At 40.9% G+C, this 27,938-nt stretch overlaps 1 protein-coding gene across 3 annotated transcripts in view; it reads right to left on the reverse strand.

Annotated features, from left to right (window-relative positions):
* GREB1L (GREB1 like retinoic acid receptor coactivator) overlaps positions 1 to 26,987 on the reverse strand; it is a 93,055-nt gene extending 66,068 nt beyond the window's left edge. For 2 of the 3 annotated variants that reach the window (XM_075270611.1, XM_075270609.1), the window contains exon 1: positions 26,755 to 26,987. The gene's annotated coding sequence lies outside the window, so the exon portion shown is untranslated. Of the gene's footprint in view, positions 1 to 7,620; positions 7,650 to 26,754 lie in introns of those variants that run through there. The other variant, XM_075270610.1, reaches the window with a different exon arrangement.
* Positions 26,988 to 27,938: the final 951 nt, after the last annotated feature.

Genomic DNA, 27,938 nt, shown 5'->3' on the forward strand with positions numbered 1-27,938 from the left:
GATAATAAGCAAATGTGTGTACACAAACCACTGAGCGTTAGCGTGTGTTTACACAGAGCGATAACAGACCTGGGACCTGAGATAAGCTGCTGCAGGAGCAGTGTAATATAGTATGTGAACATAAATTCATAACAGTCTTGAAGCTATGTCATTTATATGGATAAAAAGTAGCCTATGTTTTAATCGAGGTTACAATATATCTATGTGGCAAATTTCATTCAAATCCGTTCAGCCGTTTTTGCGTGATTGAAGAACAAACATCCAAACACACAAACATACAAACTTTAGTAGGAAGGATAATTAGTAGGAAGGATATATAAATTTCATATTACATATATAAAAGGGTTTGCATACATAATACAATAAAACATGAACTAACTTAGAGACTTATGCCAAGTTCACAACTTTTTTGAATTTTCCATTGGGGACACAGGGACTGCTGAAAATCAGCAGAGTAAAAGGTCCTGCACAGAGGACTTTTTTCTCCACCATTTTCAGTGTTGAACTGATGGACCCCATTATAGTTGATGGGGTCAGCTGGAGTCTGTGTGTAACTGCTGTTGTAGCGGTTTTGCTCTAGTATGAATCTAGCGTTAATTGCAGATCCAATGCAGAAATCTGCCTAAAACATAGCATGTAAATGTAGGGGTCCATAAGAAAATAGCATGGATGACCTCCAAAGACCCAACATTTCATTAATGAGCTCAGGTTGCAAAACAGACAGGAATAGGACCAGTCCTGAGTTTTACCCACAGGTTCAGGCCCCCCACCCCCACATGGACCCGTGATAGAATACAGCCCTTTTATGGGGCGATAAGAAAAAAAAATGGGTCCATGTGATAGCTGTTCATGAAGCCATGTTTAGTAAAATACATAAGAAAATTGGCACAGGTAAAAGTTATGTCACAATAACTAACCAATGGTTGGATTAAAAAGTGCAAATCAGCCTTTTTATGTCCAATATGAATAATTATCTTAAGAGCTCTTTTACACACAAGTTTGAGGGAAAGATTAAAAAAAAAAAAAAAAAAAAAAAAAAGTGTGCCATAAGACAATATACCTTCAGTATTACAGCCAGTTGTGAGTTTTGGTTTAGTTTTTTTTTTTTTTTTATACAGCCCAAGGTTAGAAATAGAATTTGCTAAAATTGTGCATAGGGGGACTTCACATTCCATTATTGAACATCTTTTCTTTTAAAAGATTACCAAAAAAACAAATATTTTAGCATAGATCGATTACTGCCACAAGACAATACAAACAAGTATATTTGCTACCTGCAATACGTCTTCATAGTATTGGAAAACTGGAGGGACCTTGGGTAAAAATACGGTAGTACCCACATAGCCAAATTCTTCAGGCACTAAAAATGCTGATGATAACATTTCCCACTTCCAAGCATTGACTGTTCTTTCCAAATAGTATCTCAAAGTTAATTAGGCACTGGGGTATGAGGTCATGGCCTAAACCCCTTACCATCCTGACTACCTGCAGGGTGCTCCTGTATGTGAGGATTCAGAGTTCATTCCCAGTAAACAAAAGACTGGGACATTCCATCTGAATGCCATTGCTAGATGGAGCCCATAAAATTCTCTAAGCTTGGGAGTCTAAATAACTGATCGGCCCTAGGCTGAAAGGAGGGGGTGAAAAAAAACACTAATTCTGTCATATGAAAAAGCCATAATCATTAAGTTACGGGCCTACTATAAAACAGCACTAAATTAGTGACACTCAAAGCATTGATGGGCCTGTGACCAAGTTAAGCTAATCTAAATGGCCTATTCTTCACTGAAAGTCATTTAGTAATGAAAGTGAAGTCTTAAAATGGAGCAATTGCACATTATAGGAGTACACACCTACAAGAAGGTCAAGCAGCGGCCATGGGTGTCACTCAAAGCAAAAACAGCTGCTCAAACTTACAATAAAGAAAAAAAAATCATGCTAAAAATGAAAAATAGGTACCAAAAAACAGGTATCGTAAACCGGTTAATACTTTCCATAAACGAGAAGTGCCTAAAAATGTATCACCTAATAAAAGCTAAAATGGGAGGGATGAAAACATAACATTTCATATTCAGGACTCTGTTCACATTATAGCTTTTTTTTTTTTTGTCGGAAGTGTTCTGTAAGTTGCCATCAAAGATGCCAGAACACTGATAAACACGTGACAGACCCCATTACAGGCCAGCATGCCTCATTGGGAATTACTGGGAAATGAAAAAGTTGTCAAGACAAAGTTGTGATTGGTAACCAAAAACAGTTAATGGGTAAGCGGACAATCAAAAAGGCCTTCCTTGGATTTTTTAATTTTAATCAAATTTTCAGCCTATCCTACCAACTGACCCAAGTCTAAGTTCTCAGCAGCTGTGGACAGTGACTGGTCGGATCCGTGAATTCCTGTGTGCTAAGGGGGAACAATAAGTAGAGACTGGTAAGGCTAGATTCACATCTGAATTAGTCTCCATAGTAGACTCTTCTCTCCGCCAATTTTAGATGAAATCTGCAGCAATGTCCAGCACTGGACTGGACTTTAAAACCATCAGAAACCCAAGGGACACCCAGCGGACCCCATAGTCTATAGGGTTCACATGTGTTCACTGGTAACAGTTTTTTTTTTTTTTAGTGGACGGGCACTCAGTTTTTCCAGGAGTCTATGCAGATCCGAAGGCTAGTGTGATCTTAGTCATTTAATATTAGTCTCTAGTGAAATCAGTGGTAATGTTTCTAAACCCTTCCAGCATCACAAATGGTGTCCAGTCTTCAAAGATTTTACAGTGCAGAGCCATCCTGGCTATCTCATCCATCACTGTAGGTCAAGTCATTCATCACAATAGTAAAGCAGCAGGGTTCCTACTGATAGGCAATCTACATATCAAAAGCAAGAAGGTATGCATTCTTAATGCAATTACAGCAAATGCCCCAGCTTTTAAGGTGGGTAAACAGAAATTTACATTAAGAACTGGTGGAGAACAAAGTGGAGTCGGCCTGCTTATAGGGTAATTACAGTCTATAATTACAAAGAACCAGTTTGCAAGCATGTATAGAGAATCTCCCCATGTAGACTCTTTAGAGATAACTATACTGGATTTCTGAAATGGCTGAAAGCCAGGGTGGGTCACCAAGTCCAGCTGGGCGAGAGGACTAATTCTTTGAAACCAGTCTTCAATTCATATGGGTTTTGTGAACTTTTATTGGCAAATGAAAACATCCAAGCATATAAAGCAAGTACAGAGACTATGGCTTATTCTCATGTTCTAAGGCCAACTATAAGGAACTTATAGGGACCGAGTAAAGTATCTAGTCTAGTCATAGTCAAAGGCATGGACTTCATCTCTAGATACATTAATTCTATTCAGATAAAAGCTGTCCAGACCTAAAGATTGGTCAAAATCACTACCAACAGCAGGAAATAACCTTGTAAGAACTTTAACCTAAAATAACAAGAAAATGACTATTCGGTAGCAAGTACTAGACTAAGGTGACCGCTCAAGTCACTTCCAGATTTTCTATTGATGCTTATTATATGATAGCGCACTTTACAGCCGCACGGTTACACATTTGCGCCATTATTGAGATTGCAACGAAGTATGTATACAAACTTATTAGGAACCAAACCACAGACCCCTCCGTCTCATCCAACACTTTCAATTGAGTCATCTATACACATCTTACATAATGCTACATAACATCCCCCCAAAACTTTAGCTTAAATGCTGTATACCCTCCCACTCCAGATAAAACACCTAGCACATGGGGTGCTGGGTTAAGAATTTAGAAAAGTTCTTCACTATACATAGGGTAGGTCATTGATTTTAGGTTGGTGGGGGGTCCAACTAAGCACCCAGCAAACAGCTGTTTAGCAAGACAAAGGTGCAATAACCAGCAGAGCTGCTAATAAACCTCTTGGTGGGATAAGAAGCAGTACAAACAATGAAGAGGACACCGACCTTGTAGGAGCACCACAAGTCCTTAAAATGGTTGACTAAGTTTGGCTGAGAAACCCAACGGCATATTGATGGCCCATCTCCAGAATAGTCTATTGAGTGTTAAAACCCCCTATAGAAACATCTTCATCATGGACCCAGTAGAACCACTGAACAGGTCATACACAACAATAGCTTCTCTATATATTAAATGAATACATTAAATATAAAACCAACACTCCAAATCTTTGCCCCTTTGCAGGAAATCATTTTGTGCAGCTGTCCATTGTGTGCCAGTAAGTGCCATTTAATCCTAGACACTGGGACTCTGTGACCCAGTGTATTGGATCAGCCCCGCTCTGACCCTGACCAGTTACTGTCACACTCCCACACAAAAATATTTGCTCAGCATTTTGTTTCTAAACTCTCCTGGTTGGAAATGTTCATACAACGGAAGCAAATACACTCGGAAAGGCCAATCTTCCCAAATGCTGTGCATTAAACCATTGTGGTTTCTGTTTCCATAAGTAATGGAAGATGACAACAGTCGATCAGTTTAACCCTCTCGGATCTTACTCTACCGGACAGATTTCTAAACTTAGCCACCCCAAATCAGTTTTTCTAAATTTCCTGAATTCATGGAACAGAGGAGGCCATGATCTGTATGTTCAGTCACCTGATAGTCGCCATGACAGCTAGTGTGACCAAAGCCGAAGCAAAATACACTTGATTATATCTATTATCACAAGAATGGCCATTGGCAGATACACAATGCCAACAACTCAGTACAAGGCCATTATTCCAAAATATTTGAAAAATACAATGCATTCTAAGCAATTTATTCACACTTCCCAGTTTTTTTGCTGCCAGTAAGTTTTTTGTGTTTTGAATGCAAATGGACTACTAAGGACATCTCCTTAGTAGTCCATTTGCATTCTATATAGCTTTGTATACACAATGGGGATTGAAGGGATTTACTAATAAAACGGTACTAGCATTCTGCCACAATTTGCACCAAAAACTGGAGAAGATGCAGTTTAGAAGTGCACTAAACTACTTCTACTTTTTTTTTTTGTTGTAAAATGGCTTGCCATAAATTGGGCATGGCTTCACATATACCTATTTGCTAAAATTTTGGTGAAAAATTATAGGACTAAGCGAGTTAAATGATGGGTTATATAAGCAGAGTAGAAAGTCTAAAGAATTACCAAACGCCTTAAGCCAGTGTGATAAACCTGGTACATTTTGACACTCTCTGGTCAAAGTTTTCTCTGACAACATATTATATCTGACCCAAAGGCTGCAGAATTCATTGCCATTCTACTTTCTATAGGGGCGTTTAAATGATCCCGGACATTAGATATTTGTGGGACATCAACCTGGCAGTGGGTTTAAGTATTCCAGGTCCCATCTTGATATGAGCAGCTCTCAGAAGTAGTCGACAATCTCTGTGTGCACAAGGAAGACACCGGGGAGGGGGGGGGGGCTGATAAGATAGTTGTGGAGCCCACAAACATTGCATTATTGGACAGCTATATTTTTATATATGACAAGCCTAAGAAGGTTGTGCAGAATTCGGGGAAAAAATTATTTTCGCAGACGGTCAAGACAATTGTCAACAGCCAGTGTTTGTCATTGCATCTCTTATTCATTCATGAAGAAGGGAAACATGAATTGCATAAATACTTCCGGAACACCTCGTGTGTTACTGTACAGGCTCCTCCAGGTGTTGCGTAGACTTACAGTACAAGAACAATGAAGGTCACTTCACAGGTTAATTTTAATTTAACTAGAGGGAAGCTCAGGGATCAGTCATATTGAAAGAGTTAACTCTTCATTATGAATGCATCAGAAATACTAGTTTAGACATCCTACACAAAACCTTCCATATCGAGAGGTTATTTCTGTCCACTTCAAGGTGGGGGGGGGGGGTAGGAGGAAAGCAAAAAAGAAAACGACAATCTCCATCCACAGCCAAGTGATGTTAGAAATGATTCATCTGTGCTTGAGCTCACGCTGTTCTCCTACAATGCTAGCTTATAAAGAAAACTCAACCCTTATCTGCAGAGAGCAGTACATTTTGTACACTGCACTTCATATTTTCACTGTCTGCCGCAAATGACCAGAAACAAAATGCCAGGATGAATTATGCTCTCCGATACGTCAGCCAAAAATAAAAAAAAAAGTCTACTTGTACATGACCTTTTTACCTCTTGCAACATTGGAACAGCCCGTACCAGTGATGTCTAGTGTACTTCACAGTGTTGTTAACACTCACTACAGCTCGAAAAGCAAAAAGTTGTAAAGAACTGAAAATTTAAAGGGAACATAACCTTTCACAAAAGAGGGCTCCTGCAGAGGTGACTGGCTAATTCTCAGTGGTCTCTGGGCTAAGAGTGGAGACTAGCTGTTAGGATTCTCACATAGCACATTCAGAAAACAGGAGACCCTGCCCTCTAAATCACTAAGAAGCAATACCAGCATACATACATCATACAAAACATTATAAAGTATTAATGTGAGCAAAGCACTTGGGGTGAGATAGAAAACATACTATTAGCTGCAGCAGCATTACATTATCTTGCTCAATGTCTTTTTAACTGGCCTCCTCCACAGATATTTATGGACACATGTAACCAGAGGCTGTCAGTGCACTGAAAACTACAGTATATTGAATAGCAATAACTATCACAGCAGAAATTTCAGAGTGAAAGTCAGTTTAGGATGGAGAGGGAGGAAGAAAACAGCCTGGCAGGTGGAGAAAAGGTTTTTGTTTTTAAATTTACTTCTACTACTGAGGTGTGCAAAGTTTGTTGAAAAGGTAGTGACCATGTAAACGGGGTGCTCTGAGACCTCAGACATGTTTTACTTATTTAAAGCTGTTGCTAGTAGGTCTATATAAAACATACAGTACTCACCTCTCTGAACTTAAGCTTCCAGCGGCAGGAGCTCCATTCTTCTGTGTATAGGACCACTGAACACCAGTGATTTCCCATTTGTGCGAGTGGACTGCTGCATTCCTGTGATAGGCTGCAGCAGTCACCAGGCACAAATAGCCAGGGGGCCTGTATGCAAAGAAATGGTCCTGGATTTAGAATCATTGTGGAGACTCTGGAAAGAGCAGCTCCTGTTAACAACATGGCTGTTTACTTATTGGAAAGGGTGTCTTGTAACATTACAGTATATTCTAGGTTGCCTTTTCACCACCACAAAGTATCCATTAAGCACAACTCAACAAGCATTTGAGTACAATACACTGCACACACCAGGGTCACTACAAGATTCTATGGTTGCCTAATGCAACAAAGCTGTGAACGTAAAAAAAATTGCCCAAGATTTAAAAAAAAAAGAAAGAAAAGGGGGGGGGGGGGGGCGGACGACCGTACTTACCTGTTAAGCTGCAGACAGGTAAATACTGGTAGGGAACTGAGAAGTTACCGGCTCTTGTTATTCTGTACCATGCTCTGCCTTTGCCCTTTTTTATTTGATCCTGGACAACCCCTTTAAAGCGCTTTCTGAGCAAGGTATATGAATCACGCTTCATACTTTTAGGCACAGTAAGCAGCTGTCAAACAGAACTATTACAGAAGAAAAATGCAAACCTTCACAAATTCCGCAATGTACTGAGATGGATGACTTAAGAAGGTCTACATAGTTCAGACAACATGAACCAGAAAGAACATATCTACACACAATGTACCTTACTGTATGCCAGGTGAGCTCTGAATGATCACGGCTGCAGAACCCTGGCCGGGACTTGAAAGTGCACCAATGTCTCTCGATAACAGCCACTATTTCTAGCTACACTTTGTACTTGAGTAACCACTGCCATAACACCGTGTCCTCATACATTACTATTAGTCTCAATATCTGTCTGTCTCTGGCTGACACCTCCAAGGCACAAATATAGCCACAGGTTTACAGGAGACTAAGACTGCAAACAGATTTCAATTAAACAGTGTGAAGTTTTACAGGAGGAAAGAAACAAAGCCAAGTTTTGTAGAACAAAAACTCACAGGTTGTGGACAAATGTTAAAGGACAACGAAGAATTACCACTCACATGTGATCTAGAGATGTCATCAGATCATAGACAGGACAAATGGAGATAGCAACTTGACATCTACTATAACCTACATGTGAAGTTGATTTTGATGTTGAACGTGCAGTGAAGGAGCCAGAAATTCTGTATTTGTCCCACCATGATGCTTCTCAATGGCTAAGACATATCTTGGCTTGTAAAGCTACTTCTCACATGGTTCTATTGTTTTAATAGAAAGAAACATCCTTTAGAGTTTGTCCATGAGCCCATGTACAAATGTCTTAGTTTTGATATAAATGGACAACTATTCTACAATTTTAAACTTGAAGGGAACACAAGGTTAGGCTTAATTCAGCCAGCAATTATAGCTTGGGACCCTTTGTATACATACATACTCTGGTTGGTTGAATATACAAGTATACTCAATGCCACTGCCAGCCTTCTATAGTGGAAAGGTTTAGGAATGCTGGAAGCCAACAAGTCAGTTTCACCCCTCCCCCCTACAAACATCTACCACCGAGTTGGGACAACCCCTCTTGTACACATTGTACATTAGGTGGTTGGGATAGTCCCATAAGAATTGACAAATTAATCCAATTTTAATCTAATTGGTATTTAGCTTGACCAAATACTATCTTCTAAATCAGCTGCCATGTCAAGAAAATAAGATTTGCTACACACATTAGATAGCTGTGACCCAAATGATTCTTAGGACCAGAGCTGTGGAGTCTGAGGAGAGGAGTTGGAGTTAATGGGGCAGATTAAACCTTGTACATCAGTTTTCTGGCTGCAAATGGTTTCTTGCAGAAATTAACATTTCTCTATTTAGCACCACCGACTCCACTTTTAAAATGGCCCCAAAAAGCTGCCCCAGTTTTGGTTGGGGTCAGAGTTCAAAATAAGTATTCTTTGTTGCCTATTTCATGAATTAGAGGAGATTTACTGGCCCTGACTGGCTGAGAGTCAAGACTGTTGAAAAATAGTCTGTTAGGAGGTTCGACCTAGCGATTCCACAATCTCCTCTAACTGCTCCATACACATGTAAGCTTGGATGACCCAAGTGTGGATGTGTTTTTATGAGAAAGATGGAAGTAAGCGATTGTCAGGCATCTCTGAAGACAACTTATCCTTGACAGCAAAGGTTGAGTATGTTGACAACCAGTCTGGAGGTCCCCCATATTCACTAGATAGTCACCAAATGTAACAAGTTCACCAACAGGTATATGGGCAGCTTAAGCGAGGCCAGATATGTTTTTTTTTTCTTTTTTTACATTATTTTGGTAAGACAATATTAAATAAACAGGGAGTTCATGAAGCGGAGAGGCATACTACATGCACAGCCAAAACATTTGCAATGAAGATATGAGCTTCTTAAGATCCTGTTGCTTAGAAACCAAGATGACAAAGGTGGGGGATGTTACCATAGTTCTCCTGTGTAGAAAACAACCCATAGAAGATCGTGTTTATCTCAGCAGGTATTTAGACCAAGAAACAAAAAAAAAAGGGAACTCAAATGACAACTAAACAATCTGAACTTAATCCTGAATAGTTATGTAAAGCGAGCAGGCCAGGCTAAACTAGAACTAACTGGGAATGGTAAACGAAATTCAGAGAGGAAGAAGAGACGTTCCTCCTCCGGATTATGGAGCTGGAGTTAATTAGCACATCAAAATGGGGACAAGGGTGTAGCGTATAGCCAAAAAGAGAAAAAGACATGGCCCGCACATCCCAATCTTATACATTGATCTAGTGCTTCTCAGCAGATTCTACAATACTGAACATGAGGTTCTTAGTATACATATTGATCAAGGTGTATAAGCCCAATAGCCACTTCACGGCGACCTCTTTATAGTTGGTTCCTACTCTACTGGGAGTAGCGTATAGTCCAATTTACCGAGCAGGGGTCTTTACATTGAAGGAACAAGCATGTGACAGAGGATATATCTAGCGAATAGATATTTAGGACTCTCTATCTTCCTCTGTCTCTTACTTTCTATATATAATCTATCTATCTATCTATCTATCCACACACACACACACACACACACGCTATATATTAAATAGGGATTTAGGTATATTGTTATACATCTATCTGACCTACAAAGAAAATGTAATAAATAAATGGTGATAAACTAATGTAAGGAAGTTACACCTGATCAATTCAGTCACCTGCTAAAGTGTGGCTATCTGCAATATCTGAAAGTATAGATATATCACGTCCTCATCCTCAAAAGCAATTTGCTGGGTAACATATATATACCACATCACTTTACATGTCAACTCCAGAGTTATAGTCGCCATTTTAATTTCCATCCTCAGGTCTTGATGCATTTGTTCAGGTTGGAGTGGGTAGATGGTGTAGAATTCTCAAGAAATCATCTGTAAAGCACAGACATAAGGCAAGGAACAGGAAGAGCGAGACTGAATCCCTTTCATTAAGAATTATTTCTTCTCAAATAACAATGAACTATTCTGTTCTCTACAATTGAACAACTTTAGTTATATCATAAATCACAAACCATAAACACAGTGACAAAAACTAGACCAGATATGGCAGGACTACCGGAAATTTCCCTGGGCAAGGGTCCTAAGATGAAGGGACATTAACTGATATAGTGAGGTGGGAATCCAACCACATTCCCCCAAACCTTGTCAAATTTATCAGGACATCCAGTACTATGAATGAATTTCTCATATAGAATCCCATTCTGTTGAGGTGAAACAGTGTTACATAAAAGTCTTATGTTTTATGTAGAGTTGTATCCACTTATTATTAATGGCTGGGGAGTCAGAAGTGTGGAAGCATAACACTGTACCCCAGTCATCAGCATCCAAACCGAGAACACAGGACACCTACCTTACATGCAACGATAATGGAGAAACCGCTGCCTTGGCCAACCACAGGTGTGAAAAAAAAAATAAATGCAAAATTTAAAAAAAAATAATTTTGAACTGTGCCAGAGATCGTTGAGCATCAACTGAACAATGCAGAAAGCTAGTGGTGAAAGGTCCTCTAAGTTTACAACATAAAGACGTGAGAGTGCAGAAAAAAAAGAATGAATTAGGGACGCAGGATATAGAAGCATTTGGGCAGAACTACCATTTTTATCAGAATATTATTACCTACTGATAAAGGGAATTTAGCCCATAATCTACCACTAGACTTCACCAAATCAAAAGAGCTGAGATATACAGAGGCATGACCTGAAGCTACTAGGCCCCAGCGCAAAATTTGTAATCAGCTCCCCCTTCCTCAACTAGAATATATTGTTATTGCACTGTTCTCATATTGGGAAGAAACACGTTACGGCTATAATCACATATATCAATACCAAGGTCTATGGTGAGCATAGTTAAGTCATAGTGGGAGAGTAGAGGGTCAGGCGTTGGGATTCGGGAATTGTGCAACAGCTGTTTGGCTCAATTAACATGGAAGCCTGAATAAGTGGAGAAGGTGTCTATTATGTGGATGGTGTGATAAGGAGATATGTGGGGCGCTGTTAGGGCACCAGGATGTAGGAGAAGAAGGAAAAGTGAAGAATCTAAGATACCAGTGTGGCAAATTCTGAAAAGACAAGTCATGCCTGGAAGAAGCCTTCATGTTGTTCTTGGACGCATGTAAAAGATGAGGAAAGAACTACTATAGGAGACATCACTGGTCATTGGTTGTAATAGGCATCTCCTGTCATTGCGTCTTAGCAGTACTTTTGTCTCCAGCACTGTCAGAAAAGGGGAAGTGGGGGTATTGTAATGAGTATTTGGTACATATGCACTTGGGCTTGGGGCGCAAATCTTGTTGGAGCGGAAGGACACACACCAACTTATGCTTTACAAGTAGAAGCTGTCTCATACAAACATACAATGAAGGTTTTAGCATACCCCAAGAGACAGACAAAGCCATACATGCATTTCTATACAAATAGAAGTCAATGGTAAATGATAAACGATAGATTATGACGTCCGTTTGCAAAAACGCATAGACTAATTTCTTTGGGGAAAAAAATAAATGAATAAATCATAAAGGGAATATTTACACATTGAAAAACTGTTATGGAAATTTGAGACTGAAAATCAGTTTAATTCATCTGAATGAGGAGGTTTTTGTAGCATGGTTTTCAGTACGCCTCATTCAGTTAAATTGGACAGTCACTGTAATTCCTGTAACTAATCTGCTACATGTGAACACGTCAGGCAAAGAGTTGAGGTTCTGAAAGTGTAATCCTTCTCTGTTCAATAAAGTCAAATGCATTTAATAATGGTGTACAAACATTAATATATATACTGCATTCTAGAGAACTTCCTTACACCTGTTGAAGGATGGATTGCTATTACTCCAAGTCATTCACCTAGACATAAAGTTCAACACCGTGTTATCTGGCATTTTACCCATGCAAAACATTGCTTATCGGTGATATTAAAAAACAACATAACCTTTATGCACTGTAATTTCCTACAATATAATAAAAGAGTGAACCTTTGACCTTTAATAGCCCAACACCCCACCTTCTTCCCAGCAGAAAGCATCTTAATCTGTAATTCCCAAAGGCAAACAGACTGTCACCTATTTCAGAGCAATGTAATGCGATCAGCCAAGACAGACAGCTGTCCCTTCTTTATTCATGACATTTACTGTAAAATACTATAACCAGGCATATTAAAATGGGATTGATCTAAAATAGGGCAAGGAAGAATACATTACTAGATTGGTTACTGGTAGACTAGTTCAGCAAACAAAGTAAAGCTGGCCATTATTTTAGGCAATGCTCACGTGTGTCAGAGCTTTCATTGGTAGTGTCCATTGAAGACTCCTATCTGACTGCAGCTGGCCGAGGGACAGATCAGGCACCGCATTGAGTTTTCCATTTAGGACAAACCACTATACAGATTTTAGCAGAGCCTTACCAAAGTGATTTTTGCAAAGTTCTTGAATCAGTCTTTCAGAAATCTACTGTAAAAGTTATACATTTTCATTTCCACTGGCTGCCTAGTCATTGCAGAATACAATATAAAGTTATCACTCTCATCCACAAGGCTCTCCATAATGCCGCACCTCCCTACATTTCCTCCCTCATTTCTGTCTATCGCCCAACCCGTACTCTCCATTCACTCAATGACCTAACACTTACATCCTCTATTATCAGAACCTCCCACGCTCGTATACAAGACTTCTCCCAAGTTGCACCACTCCTCTGGAATGCTCTATCCCGGACAATCAGATTAACTCCTAAGTTCTACAGCTTCAAGCACAAACTAAAGACACATCTTTTCAGACAAGCCTATCACAATTCCTAATGTAAATCCTTCCGAACTGTATTTAGAATCCATAAAATTAACCCTTCTCTGTTCCTGCTCCCACATTAGCCCACACGATATGATGCCATTTCAGGCTAACTTTATATGTCCAGGCACCATCTGTACATTAAAGGATACGACTGGTGATGGCTCATACAGTTTTATGTTTGTGTAATGACAGTAAGGGCTCGTTTACATCTGGGCCCCGGGTCTCTGTTTTGCAGGTTTCCGTTTCCTGCCTGAAACTGGGCAGGAGACGGAAACCTGCAGTCATTTGAAAGGGTTTGAAAATTGTCCGGCGGTGAAACCAGTTTTTTTTTTTTAACTGGACACAAAGTCGGACATGCAGGACTTTGTGTCCGGTTAGAAAAAAAACAGTTTCGCTGCAGAGAGCACAAAGCGCTCAACGGCACTCACCGCCGGACACGGTCTGCCAGGTTTCTGTCTTCTGTCGGCAGAAGACAGAAACCCGAAAACGTAGATTGGGCGCTGGTGTGAACCCAGCATCACCTCTATTACAAAAATAGCTGGACCATTGTATAAGCTATGCTACCTCCGATGCTGCACCTGCTACCTCTTGTGTCAATCCCTCTACCTCATAGATTGTAAGCTCTTGTGAGCACAGACCTCAGTCCCATTGTCAGAAGGGTCTATTTCTCTGTACTGTATCTTTTCATCTGTACTTAAACCCTACAAATTGTACAGTGCTGCAGAATATGTTGGTGCTATATATAAATAAATAAAAATAAATATTTCCAATTCCAAAATAGAAGAGCAGCGCACAATAGGAAATGGTTTGCATCCTGTTATTTATTTATGTATTGATGAAGTTACTCCTTTAACATGGTTGAAATCTGCCATAATCCAACTATTGGTTATAATTAGGGTTGAGCCGATATTGAGATTTCAGGATCGTTTTTAAAATCCGATTTCCAATCATTTTCCATTAGAACCCGATCCCAATTCCAATACTAATGCAAGTCAATGGGATTTTTTTAATAATCGAAGATCGGATTTTAGAAACAATCCTCCAGCATGGAGTCTAAAAATTGAACGCTTTAATTTTTAGACTCCACGCTGTGTAGTGATTAAAAAAAAAATCCTCTGGCTACTTAATCCCCCCTGGTGTCCACTTACCTGCACAGATAGCTGCCACTGCCCATTGTTCTCGTTCCTCTTCTCTCTCATTTACAGGCCTTCAGAGCGCTGCGCGCTTTCCCACCTCCCTAGGCTAGTGTTAGAGATGCTGGGAGTAGACGGGGCTTGTTGTGGCTTAGGAGAGTGTGGGCAGGTACTGGGAGGGGAGACGTGAGCGCATCACTGACGTCTCTCCTCCCAGTACCCGCCCACATGTTCCTAAGCTACAAGCCCCGCCTTCTTCCTAGGTCTGTAACACTAAACTGGGAGCTAGGGGCGCGCACGGACCGAGTGGAACAGGGAGCAACAGCGGATCAGTGCAGGTAAGTCGACTATTCTGTTTCTAGTGAACTATATTATTCTGTTTCCTCTCTGCTGTGCTGTATACCGGACTCTGCTACATCTGCATTACTGTACATTGACTTGTCTATCTACTCTTCTGCTTCAGGGACAAAGCAGAAGAGTAGATAGACAAGTCAATGTACAGTAATGCAGATGTAGCAGAGTTCAGTATACAGCACAGCAGAGAAGAAACAATAGTATATACTATCTACTCTTCTGTTTCCTCCCTGATATGCTGTATTAATAAATGGATGAAGCCAGTGTGCAGGGGGTTAAGCGGCCGGACGCCAGCACCGGTTGTGCCGGCTGCATCCATTCATTCCTATGGGAGTGTGCTATTCGAAACGGCGGTTTCGAATAGTACTCGCTCATCTCTAGTAGCTAACATTGTTAGCGTTTCCCACAATACTTGGCCAGTAGCAAAGCATTGTGGGAAATAACCTCTGACCTCGATCCTGCCTAAAAAGATCGGGATCGGAATTCCAATTGCAAAATCCCGATCTCTCAACCATAGTTATAATTTGTATACACCATCAAATTCCGGAAAGGTTTTTCACTTCACAACCATGCCCTGTCAGGTTTAATAAGTGGGATTTCTTGCCTTATAAATGGGGTTGGGACCACAGCTGATAGTCCTACTGAATAGACTGTTAGAATTTGTATTATGCAAGAAAAAAGCAGCTAAGTAAAGAAAACCAAGTGGCCATCATTACTTTAAGTAATGAATGTCAGCCAGTCCAAAATTTGGGACAACTTTGAAAGTCTTCCCAAGTACAGTTGCAAAAACCATCAAGCGCTACAAAGAAACTGGCTCACATGAGGATCACCCCAGGAAAAGAAGACCAAGAGTCACCTCTGCTGCGGAGGATAAGTTCATCCGAGTCACCAGCCTCAGAAATTGCAGGTTAGCAGCAGCTCAAATTAGAGACAAGGTCAATGCCATACAGAGTTCTAGCAGCAGACACATCTCTACAACAACTGTTAAGAGGAGACTTTGTGCAGCAGGCCTTCATGGTAAAATAGCTGCTAGAAAACCACTGCTAAGGACAGGCAACAAGCAGAAGAGACTTGTTTGGGCTAAAGAACACAAAGAATGGACATTTAGACCAGTGGTAATCTGTGCTTTGGTATGATGAGTCCAAATTTGAGATCTTTGGTTCCAACCACGATGTCTTTGTGTGACACAGAAAAGGTGAACGGATGGACTCTACATGCCTGGTTCCCACCGTGAAGCATGGAGGAGGAGGTGTGATGGTGTGGGGGTGCTTTGCTGGTGACACTTTTGGGGATTTATTCAAAATTGAAGGCATACTGAACCGGCATGGCTACCACAGCATCTTGCAGCAGCATGCTATTCCATCCGGTTTGCGTTTAGTTGGACCAACATTTATTTTTCAACAGGACAATGACCCCAAACACACCTCCAGGCTGTGTAAGGGCTATTTGACCAAGAAGGAGAGTGATGGGGTGCTACATCAGATGACCTGGCCTCCACAGTCACCAGGCCTGAACCCAATCGAGATGGTTTGGGGTGAGCTGGACTGCAGAGTGAAGGCAAAAGGGCCAACAAGTGCTAAGCATCTCTGGGAACTCCTTCAAGACTGTTGGAAGACCATTTCAGGTGACTACCTCTTGAAGCTCATCAAGAGAATGCCAAGAGTGTGCAAAGCAGGAATCAAAGCAAAAGGTGGCTACTTTGAAGAACCTAGAATATAAGGCAAATTTTCAGTTGTTTCACACTTTTTTGTTAAGTATATAATTCCACATGTGCTTATTCATAGTTTTGATGCCTTCAGTGTGACTCTACAATTTTCATAGTCATGAAAATACAGAAAACTCTTTGAATGAGAAGGTGTGTCCAAACTTTTGGTCTGTACTGTATATGAGTGTGTATGTGTGTGTGAGCCTAGAGGTGCAGCATGTAGAATCATAAGATGTTTGATACTGCTTTCCCATAACTTGTATGGATGGGTAGGGAAGCATCTGGATGACTGATACACACTAAATGACTGCACAGTCCTACTAAACTCCCAGTTCACCCGACATCCATGCATTGGGTACCTTTACATACAAAGTACATCTGATTGAAGAGAAATTGGCCAGAAAACAGTATATCTAGAAATGTACTCAATTTTTATTATCCAGGTTTTTACGGTTATGGAGAACACCAAATGTGTTCTGTTTTTAAAGGGAAGCTGTGAACAGAATTTAGACACAAAAACCCATTACCAACCTGTCATCCAGGATTGTTTCAGGTTCACATTGATCTGTCTTCAGGCATATTTGGCTTAACAAAAATTTAAGTCTGAACCCACAGGCTGGTTATGTCATCAGAAACCTGGACTTGGCATCATAGGTGCACTGCACATGTGCTAGGTGCTGATGGAGGACTCTAGTGATAATGTACCTGTAGCTTGTGTTTGCAAGAAGGATTGTAGTATTGTAGGTCTGAAGGTATTAGTGTGTCTGGTGCCTATTATCAGGAAATACAGGCATATGGTCATGAAGGAAATACAATAATAATGTATTCATCCTGGACATGTAAAAGGGGATTTTATCAATTGGAAATATATTCCAGATCTTTAAGGGGGATCTCAGATCCCCTGCCTCTCTTGTTTAGATACTGCTTGGGTCGTCTTGGTATGTCTAGACTCACAGGAGATGCTCCTTCAGTCAATCACGGCCTCAGCCATCACCAAGCATTAGAAATAGAGTGGGGAAGGAAGAGGGAGGGGGCAGAAAGGAGAGGACAGTTTATATATATTTACAGACATTTTTATACCCACTGTAAACCCTATATATTTTCTTGTTGCAGGAAGACCCCCTTTAAATGTAGGAGGGGTTAAAAAATTGTTAATGAGAGAACTACATATATCATGAGATTAGGGATAACGTAAAAGTAATTATAGATCCCTACAAAGACCAACACAGCAGGATATGTATCAAGGACCGTGCTTCACCCATCTGAGTCAACTAAACTTCATATAATTTATTAAGGTTCACACAATGCGTTTCAGGTCTTACGACCCTTTTTCAAGTGTATAAGAACTCTTTCTGTCGGCAGCATCCAGCTGACAGCAAGTTCTTATACACTTGGAAAAGGGTCGTAAGACCCGAAACGCGTTGTGTGTGACCCTTAATAAATTATATGAAGTTTAGTTGACTCAGATGGGTGAACCGCGATCCTTTTTTACGGTCCTTGATACATATCCTCACACCACTGGTGATTGGTCACTGCAGCTTGGAATTCACCCAGGGAGGAACCCCCTAGTAAACAGTTCTAAAAATTTTAACGGTAGTTGTGATCCCTCACAACCAGACCAGGAGAGAGCAATCAACACATTGAGATTGTCCCTCACTGTACTAATATACTACATCATATACAGCGCGATGCTGTACACTTTTGGTTTTTGCAACACAGCAGGATGGGTGTGCAGGTGGCAATGTGGTCAGGTGCCTGGAAAAGTAAGGAGCCAAAGAGGTCTGTGCTGCAAACTTTACAGACATTGGAAGAAGTGGTCATGGCGGTCTAGATGTTAGATGAATGGAATGGAAATGTGAACGATTAGAGGAAACATCATGTGTAAGTCAGTAATTATTACTGTACTGTAGTCACTTGAATCGTCTGCAGAGCCGATATATACCATTATATGGTCACTCTATAGTAATACTGATATACCTAAGTTGGTGGTCCACTTGGACATGTTTGCCTCCCCTGTGCTCAACCCCCCAGCTATGCCTCTGCATAATAACAATGCAAAAATAGGAAAAGGAGAATGGAAGGATAAACACCGCTCACTCACGGTTATGATGATAATGAATATTGGTCCCGTTGAATCGTAGCTATGGGAGAGGAGATGCACGTACCAGAGAAACTCCTTGGCTCTGGGTTTCTTGGCTTGGAGTAAAACAGAGAACTCCTTATTCTGTTTTACTCCGAAACGCGTCAGGCAGACGCTAGTTACAACTATGGGCAATTTCTCCTACTTTTAATCATCTGTAAGAATGTTTCCTAAATAAAAGTTAACTCGTATATTGGATTGGATCGATTGCTGGATCTTCCTTTTTGTTTCCATGCCTCTGCATAGTCCTATATTTTACTGGTTGCACATTTCATGGATATAACGTTCTATCATCATATGTTTTGGGAAGCTTGGTACAACATGTTCAGCATTCCCATATGGAATATGGTAAATTGTGTTAACAGGCATATAAAATTTGTGACAATCCCTTTCCATTGTGTGATTTTTCCAAGGACATGCAAAAATGTAGCAGATGTCTTGTAAGGTCATCCTGCCCCAGATATTTCCAAAATGTATTCCTTTGTACAACTATTCAGCTCATGTCCTCACATACATGAGGACAAACTAAATCCAAACAGTTAAACTTTCTAATTTTTACGTTATTTCTCTTGATCTCCATGTACAACTTACATATTACAATTTATACAGGACCACACAATGAACTGCTCATGTGCAATCTGTTGCTAGTTCGTGCACAGTTAAAGATCATAATTTTTATTTTATTGTTAAGTCAATCTTATTTTTTTTTCTATCCTTTTCATGCTGAAGATGTCCAGTTATGGGCTATAACCCAAAAACTTACAACCATAATCCCTTTGCATTTTTCCCCACTAGTCCACCGAATACAGGAAACGTGTTTTTTTAAGAGTGCATACATCCCCTTTAAGCCTACAGGTATATGACGACAAAAAATACAATCGTAAATCTAGCGCTGCAAATTTCATCTTGATCGTGAACATGGTGGCGCAAAAACTGCGTGCCACAGGTCAGCGATGTGCTGTCTTCTCGGGGTTTTTTTTAATGTTTGCTAACTCCCTTGATAACAGGAATCTAATGAAACAGTCTCTCTGTCTCTCTCAAAGGCAGATGCATTTTACCTCTTCCCCCCTCCACCTCTGCTAACAAAAGCATCTGTCCTTGACCTGATAAGGAAATCTTTTCAGCCATTATTAAGCATTATTGTCTTATCTTTTGAGATCCTTTTAATTTACATAGATTTATCCCTGTTTTTTCACTCAAGTCGCTGCATCATTTCTCTCTAAAGTTTTATCTCATATCTGCAGCTTTTGTTTGCTTTGTGTTAATAGAAAACACATTTTCATGGTTAGTTCCAACTTTTAGAAGCTTGTGAAACTCAACTAGAAACTAATATGAAAAGGATCATTGTATCTATTAGAAATAAACTTTGGCCTGGTCTGTTATATAATCCTAATGCCATTTGCAATCATTTCACCTTTGTAAAAAAAAACAAAAAAAAAAAACATGATTTCCTTTTAAGGGATGGGAGAGGTCTATAACTTTCTAGATGGCTTTGGGTATTTCTGCTCACAACCTTCTGCGTATGAGGAAGTGTATATACACATCTTCCAAATTGCCTGATGTAATGGGATATATATTGAACAGTAAGAGCAGAATAGTAGGTAACCAATTTAGTAGCCATGTTTGAGTGACTCACTTTTCACTATGGAATATAGCTATTAAAAACCAAACCAGGGTAACATTTCTAAGGATTTTGTACATTAGCCCCATGTTTACGTAGAAGGTACTTCAATTTCCTCCTATACTCCAAAAAACAAAATTAGCCCAAGATGGGGAAGTTAGACCAGGAGCCCTACTTGAGACATGACTTGGTGTGACCATGGACAATGTGTGCACGGTGCTGTAGAATAAGCTGATGCTATATATTGAACATGTCCTCAAGTGAATGGGCGATTTGTAATATAAAGTATGGCACTGTGCTTTGTGAGCAGATAAGAAGCCACAGGACTTGTCCAAACAGCTGTACTGTAGTGACACAGCTGTTGGACGGTACATAGCGCGCTCTTGTACCAACTTCATGGCTAAGTAGTAGTGGTAGCATAGTAAGAACTACACAATTTCCATTGCTTCCATTCCCTTCTATGGGAGTTACACGAACAGTGGAGACCAACACTGCATTCCAGTCTTATTATTGTGGTTGGGATAAAATCGGAATATCTCTTTAAGGCCTCTATTAAAAAGTTATTTCCATTTTAGCAAATCCCTGCCAAAATGAGATTAACTGTAACCAAGTCCTTACCACTGGGATTTAGAAGAACAGCTGATCTACACCACTTACACAACGCCGATAGACACAGTAAGGATATTCACATATTACCATGCATTTTAGCTGAGTAGCACACTTTCAATATACATTTGGGTGCTCATAGGATGCTCTATGCCACAGTCCATACTTGAGGATCCTTTGCTTTCATTTCTGGGCTACTTCTTATCAACAGCCAGTTTGTTTTTTGTCTTGGACAGTGATGAGAAATTGCCCATAAGTGTTTCACTGGCGACCTCAGCCTGAAGTATGGCTATACTGCCGCTGCAGCCTGATTATTTTTAACAAATGGGTAATACATTGAAAAACAGAATTTTTAAATATAATGGTCATCAGCGTATAGCTTCCACAGTAAAGTGTGCAAGATATGACTGGAATAATTGAGTTTAAGGTATTTTTCCATTTCAGGGTTTCACTTGCTTTCTTGTCTCCTCTCCACTTCCTGGTTTCAGTAACAAGATGGTGGGTAGTCTTAGCCTGTGTAATGGACAGTTCATGACAGCAGTGTTCTCCCAAGACAAATTGCATACTGTCATCTTTGAATTTACATTAAGAGACAACAGCAGCACTGATCTAGGTACTCTTCTAGTCCTTACTAGGGCTCAGCAGCTGTGTGCACTTTCCAGAGTTGACAGACTGCTTCATTAGCCACCAATAACAGTGAAAAAATAATGGCCCTGGCATGTCCCACTGCACTTCAGCCTCATTGCATATTTATAAAAAGGTTTTCTTACCAGTCATGCCAATTTTACCGATACTCAAATTGGTGGGAGTTGGTCATTTATATACACATATTTTGTTAGGATAGAACCAGTTATCTTCAAAAAAGAAAATCTTTCTATTTCCTACAATGGAGTGGTCTGTTAGAAGATGTTTGTAGGCTACGCATAACTATTGCCAGAAAAATTTTTATGCATGACATATAAGTTTTCTGGCAGATGAGACAAAGGTCTGCGTATACTATAAGCAATACTTATTCACACACCAACATATCTTGATATTGATCAGACTGAACATGAATTGCCAGATATCTGTACATGTAAAAGTAGATGAATAAGAACCTATTCATACAATCATCGGTAAATTCCCAGTTGCTGGGAGTCTAATGGAAGGTCTTGCAATAGAAAGTCAATAGTTGTGAACACTGTAAATAGGTACCGAGTAAAGAAATGTCTAAAAGGACTTCTTTTGGCTGCATTCACATGGAGTAACGCCAGCGTGTATCACAGCCGTACACGCCGGCGTTACAGCAGGGCTGCCGTACACTTCCCATTCATTTCTATGGGAGCCGGCATGCGAGTGCTCCCCATAGAAATGAATGGGCTGCTTCTTTCACTGCGAGCAGTCCCATTGAAGTGAATGGGAAGTGCCGGCGTGTACGGCACGGCATGAGCAGAGCTTGCCGTATACGCCGGCACATCCCATTCACTTCAATGGGACTGCTCGCAGTGAAAGAAGCAGCCCATTCATTTCTATGGGGAGCGCTCGCATGCCGGCTCCCATAGAAATGAATGGGAAGTGTATGGCAGCCCTGCTGTAATGCCGGCGTGTACGGCTGTGATACACGCTGGCGTTACTCCGTGTGAATGCAGCCTTACCCTCACTGGCATTGCAGCCAAAGAAAACCCACCTGACCATTCATTACATAGCTACATAGTAGATGAGGTTAGATGAAGACATCAGTCCATCTAGTCCAACTTATAACCCTACAATCCCTACAGTGTTGATCCAGGGGAAGGCAAAAAACTCAATGAGGCTCATGCCAATTGCCCCATTTCAGGGGAAACAATTCCTTCCGACTCCAATCTGGCAGTCAATATTTGGGGCAGATTTATAAAGACCAGTGCTTAGTACTTTAGTCTTGATAGACCAGGCACCCCCTCATTTATGACCAAGCCCATGTCTAGTCAAATCAGTTGCATCCTAAGACAGACTGCGAGTCTGCCCTGAACTCTACACCTCTACATTGTAAGCAAGTATGATGCCTGTGGTTCCACAAGTGTATTCACAAGGGACTATAGTTACGGACCGCTTTAAAACAAGCATAATATTAAAGGGAGACTGTCAGCTGGAAAATCACTATCAAACTAATGTCAGTGCATTGAAGGGTGACTTCTACACTTACCAAAGATGGCCTTCTTATTTTACATTGCAGCTCCATTTTCCTTGAAAATTAATGCTGTTCTTATGCAATTTAGCAGAAAAGGGCTTTTTCTTTTTTACCTGCTGGAGCTTCATTCTTTGCCCTAAATAAGTGCCCCTAACTGCTGCCAAGCTTCGCTAACAATGGCTGCAGTGATACCTCCTACTTTGTCTGTAGATAAGGGTGGTTATTTGGAGTGGAGAGCAAAAGCCAAGCAAAAGAAGAAACGTCCTGAAATCCCTTTACAGATTACTTCCATAATAATTAAATGCTGATTTTCATGAAAATGGAGCTGCAATGCAGAATACGAAAGACATCTTTGGAAAGTGTAGCCCTGCAAGGTACTGTCAATGGTTTGATATCAATTTTCCTGCTAACAGACTCCTAACTACTGATACTATTTACTTTCTTTCTTGCAGAACCCCTTCATGTATCACATCTACTGTATAAATAACAGCTGGGGTGGGAACTCTATACCCTGGCTAGAAAATACTACCATAAACTCAGACTTGTAGGATTCACTGCAACTTGAACAAAAAAATTTGCAAAAAATATGCACGCATGAGTGCCTGGTGACAGTCTACATGTGTTCATTTCAATTATATCAGATGGGCCTAGTGGCAGCTCCATCCTAGTGGCAGCCCATTAGATGGGACTAGTGGCAGCTCCTTGCCTATCTGAGCATGTATGGAAAAGGGAGGGGAGGAGAAAGGATGGGGGGAGGGGAAGGACAGCTGTTAAACCAGCATTTGGCTGAGAGGTATTGTATGGATACCTTAAGGGTATGTTCACACTGAGTTTCTTGCAGGAAAATTTTAAAAGTGGAATCTGCCTCCAAACACGCCTTCCATTCATTTCAATGGTAGCCATTAGCAGTTTTTTTTCCTCTAGCTAATTTTTTCTGCTGGATTCCAGGAAGATTCCAAGTCCACACAGTGTGCTGGAGCCAAAAACGCGTCAGAAAACAAGACAAAAACCACATCATGTAAAAAAATAAAATAAATAATTCCTAATTCCTGAAGCAGATTGTTTCAGCATGCAAAAAAAACCACTATGTGTGAACATACTCTTACTTTTTAGATTGTGTGCTTTCCTTCTTCTCTCCAGGAGAACTGCTTGCAGTTTTTAATCACAGTGCTGCCTAGCACACGTTATTTACATGTCGCCTGTACACTAATGGACAGTAAACCAGAGGTTTTCAATTACTGCTCGTTAGCATACGGGTGAGATGGACAGTAACAATTAAGTGCAATTAAAGGGGTTAGCTACTTTCTACAATTAATGGCCTTTTCTTAAGATAGGCCATCAAAATTAGTTCTGCATAGGTCCGACAATACGCGGACCTATGCAGATGGACCAGTGTCGATTACTTTAACGGGACAGTGATGCAGAACCTACACTCAATGCTATAGTTTGCACTGCCTCTGTACTGGTGATCTGAGAGGAGGAGGGTGGAGAACCCCTTTAATAACTGCATTCAACTCTTCAGTAATGCCACATTCACACGTACGCAGTCCCCAGACACAGTGCTATTCACGGACAGCGCCACACATTGCTAATTGTGGACGGTGTGGCGTCTATGGTTGATCTGTTTTTCACACCTTTTTTTTTTTGTTTCATTTTCTATATTCCAGCAGGTATTAGAGTGGAGGGTCTCAGATCCCAGATGTTGGTTCCATTCATGCAACAACGGAGCAATTAACAATCCCTAGATAACCCCTTTAAGAAATCACTTTACAGAATAGATACTTCTCAATAAAAGCATTTCTAAACATCAACAAAAACTTCTTTAAAAAGTTAGTAGCAAGCAAGAAACGTCTGAGATTTATCCTGCCGTGACCTAGACCTCTTCTATGACCTAATGGTGGTTCCAGATTCATTAGTTTATTCAGTAAAGCTGGAATGCTTACTCTTTCCTCTTTGACCAATGGAGGAGTATTGGAGACCCAAGTCCAGGACAAAATTATCAATATTGTTTAATTCACCTTATTATTCTCCTGAACTCAGCATGACAATAGAATCCGTAAGGGTTAGTTCACACGTTGGGAGTCCCGCGCGGGTTTTGACACAGAGACATGGCGATCCGCATCTGTCTCTGGTCAAAACCCGCCCGCCGCGACCATCACGGTCGCGGCTTTCCCCTCCTATGTCGGCTCAAATGAACGAGCCAACACAGGAGGGTGCTGCCGCTAGGCGGAAGCCGTGGTCCAGGGCGCTGCGGCTTCCGCCTGAAGAAAGGACATGTCGCTTCTTTTCTCCGCTAGCGGCGGGCTGCTGCGAACACCATTTTAAAGGGGCGGATTTTGAAGCGAAATCCGCTGTCAAAATCTGCCCCTTTGTTCACGTGTGAACGAGCCCTTAGCGTACAAGAGGCTAATGCAGCCAGAGAAAGGTTTGTGCAGCTTCAGATTACATTAGCCAAAAAACACCTCCCTTGTAAGACTCGCCCGACCCCCCCACCGCCACACACACTATCCCCTCCAGTCTGAGACAGCGCAGTAAGGACTATACTAATGCTCATAACTAAAGTGGCCAAGTCACACATTTACTGCATTTTGCAGATATAGCTTTACCAATTCCCTCTTCCCCCTAAAACTTTTAGAGACCTCCACCAGAAATGGACACATCACTGTAGACTTTAGGAACCAGTAAGACCTGTCCAGCAACATCCAAAGACATCAATAGAAAACAAACCCAAAAGTCAGGCATTGTTTACTGGGATTTCCCAAACCCTGCCCTATGTTGTATCATGGCTCGGTTACTAGCAGTGTGGGGGCTATCACCTCTCAGAGGTCCTGTTGCCAAAATCACAAGTCTGAGACTATTAATGATGTTATATGAAAATTTTTCAAGTTTAAGGCTAAGTTCACATCTGCCAGGGTGTCCATCCAGCAGAGACCTGTCATAAATCACCGGACGAAAACATGCCGCAAGCCTTTCATCTGGCGATTTCAGTTTATAAAAAAAAACTACATCCAAAGAACCGGATTATGCTCAATGGGGTCCCACTATGTCAAGCATTCTTCTGGTTCTCCAACAGATCAAAACAGCGCTGATGTGAATGTAGTGTTAGAGATGAAAAATATAGTATATAGTATATACTAATAAGCCTAAATAATTCAATAACACCATAACATATACTAGTCCCATAAATACTGCCCCAATAACATAACACCACTACATAACCCAATAACCCCATGCAATGATATAAACTACCCTTATATAAACTAACACCACCATACAATATATACCACCCAAGATATACTGTCCCACTATACAATAATAATAACCCTCTAAAACCATCATACAATATCTACAACCTCTCCATACCACAAAGTACGTAGAATATTATGGCACGATCTAGCCCAGTGACAGCATATATACATACTACAGTATAATACGGCATAGATTGTAAGCCCTTGCGGGCAGGGCCCTCTACCCCACCGTGCCAGTCGGTCACTGTTAGTATTATATCTACCTGTATATTTGTGTATTGTATGTAACCCCCAAATATAAAGTACCATGGAATTAATGGTGCTATATAAATAAACAATAATAATACTAACCACCTATATTAACCTATATCACATACTACCCCGAAATACCCCGATAACACGATACTATAAATGCTCCCTATATACGACATAGATCAGACAGAAGTAATACGCGACCAACTTTACAAGTGCTGGTGGTAAGAAGGACATGGCCATTCTGGGCAGCAGTCACAGCCTCACGTAATACCACACAGTTGTGTGATGCGCCTCAGCATCATTACCTCATGAACGCTGCAGGTGTGGCCACCGTGTTGGGGACCTCCGCCGTACCCCAATACTCTCTATAATCCGTCCAGTACTCGCAGTCCTCCCTGTGATGTTGTAGAGAGGGCCGGTAACGCAGGGCTGAGCTCAGCGAGACCTCCACCGTACACTCCGCTCTCCCTGAGCGTGCTCACCCTGCTGGGCAGGCTATACTGCTCTCTTGGCTGTTCTCTCCCCACACTGCACTCTATACACTGCACACTACACTGCCTGCAACAAGCTCTGGCCAGGTGGGGGCGGGACTCTGGGGAGGAGGCAATTTCTTAACCCTTTCAGGACCAAGCGTCATTGATGCTCCAATGCTCAGGCCAAATGTAACACTTTGGAACGCATGGCTTTACACGGCAATATCTTTTTAATGGTTTTGCATATCTCAGCTATTTTTACCATGTTTTTTTGAGGACACATAAGACATGAAATAAGTAGCCTGATTTGTTAAATAAGTTGAATATTTTTTTGCTAGAAGTAGAAGAATGGTATGAGATGTGAAAAAAATATAGATTTTACTTCTTTAACCTAAAACAAAATAGTTTATTATATATACTATTGCACATAAATGACATTTCCTAGTTCTTCTGGTCACAGGGGCTACGCATTTATACTTTTTCTACAAAAAAACATTAGGTTTTATATTCAACAAGGCTTATTTTCCTGACCCCTAGTCCTTGTGTAAGTGAGCCAGTAGTTTAGTATAGTATAGAAGCTGAACCTTGGTGTTGTGGACCATCACCTGTCCAACTGGATCCTAGACTACCTGACAAACCGCCCTCAGTATGTGAGAGCCCAGGACTGTGTGTCTGACACTGTGATCTGTAGTACGGGGGCACCACAAGGTACAGTTCTTGCCCCTTTTCTCTTCACACTGTACACTGCTGACTTTAGGCACAACTCATCCAGCTGTTACTTACAGAAGTACTCCGATGACTCTGCTATAGTAGGCCTTATCACTGATGGCAACGATAGGGAATACAGAGACTTAAACCGGGATTTTGTTGAATGGTGCCAGCAGAACCATCTCAGGATTAATGCTGGGAAGACCAAGGAGGTGGTCGTGGACTTTAGTAAATGGAGAGGTGCTCCGACCCCAGTGGAGATCCAAGGAAGATGTATTGAGATAGTCAGGACCTATGAGTATCTGGGT

The sequence above is a fragment of the Leptodactylus fuscus genome, chromosome 4, assembly GCF_031893055.1.
Source record: "Leptodactylus fuscus isolate aLepFus1 chromosome 4, aLepFus1.hap2, whole genome shotgun sequence".
Taxonomy (NCBI): domain Eukaryota; kingdom Metazoa; phylum Chordata; class Amphibia; order Anura; family Leptodactylidae; genus Leptodactylus; species Leptodactylus fuscus.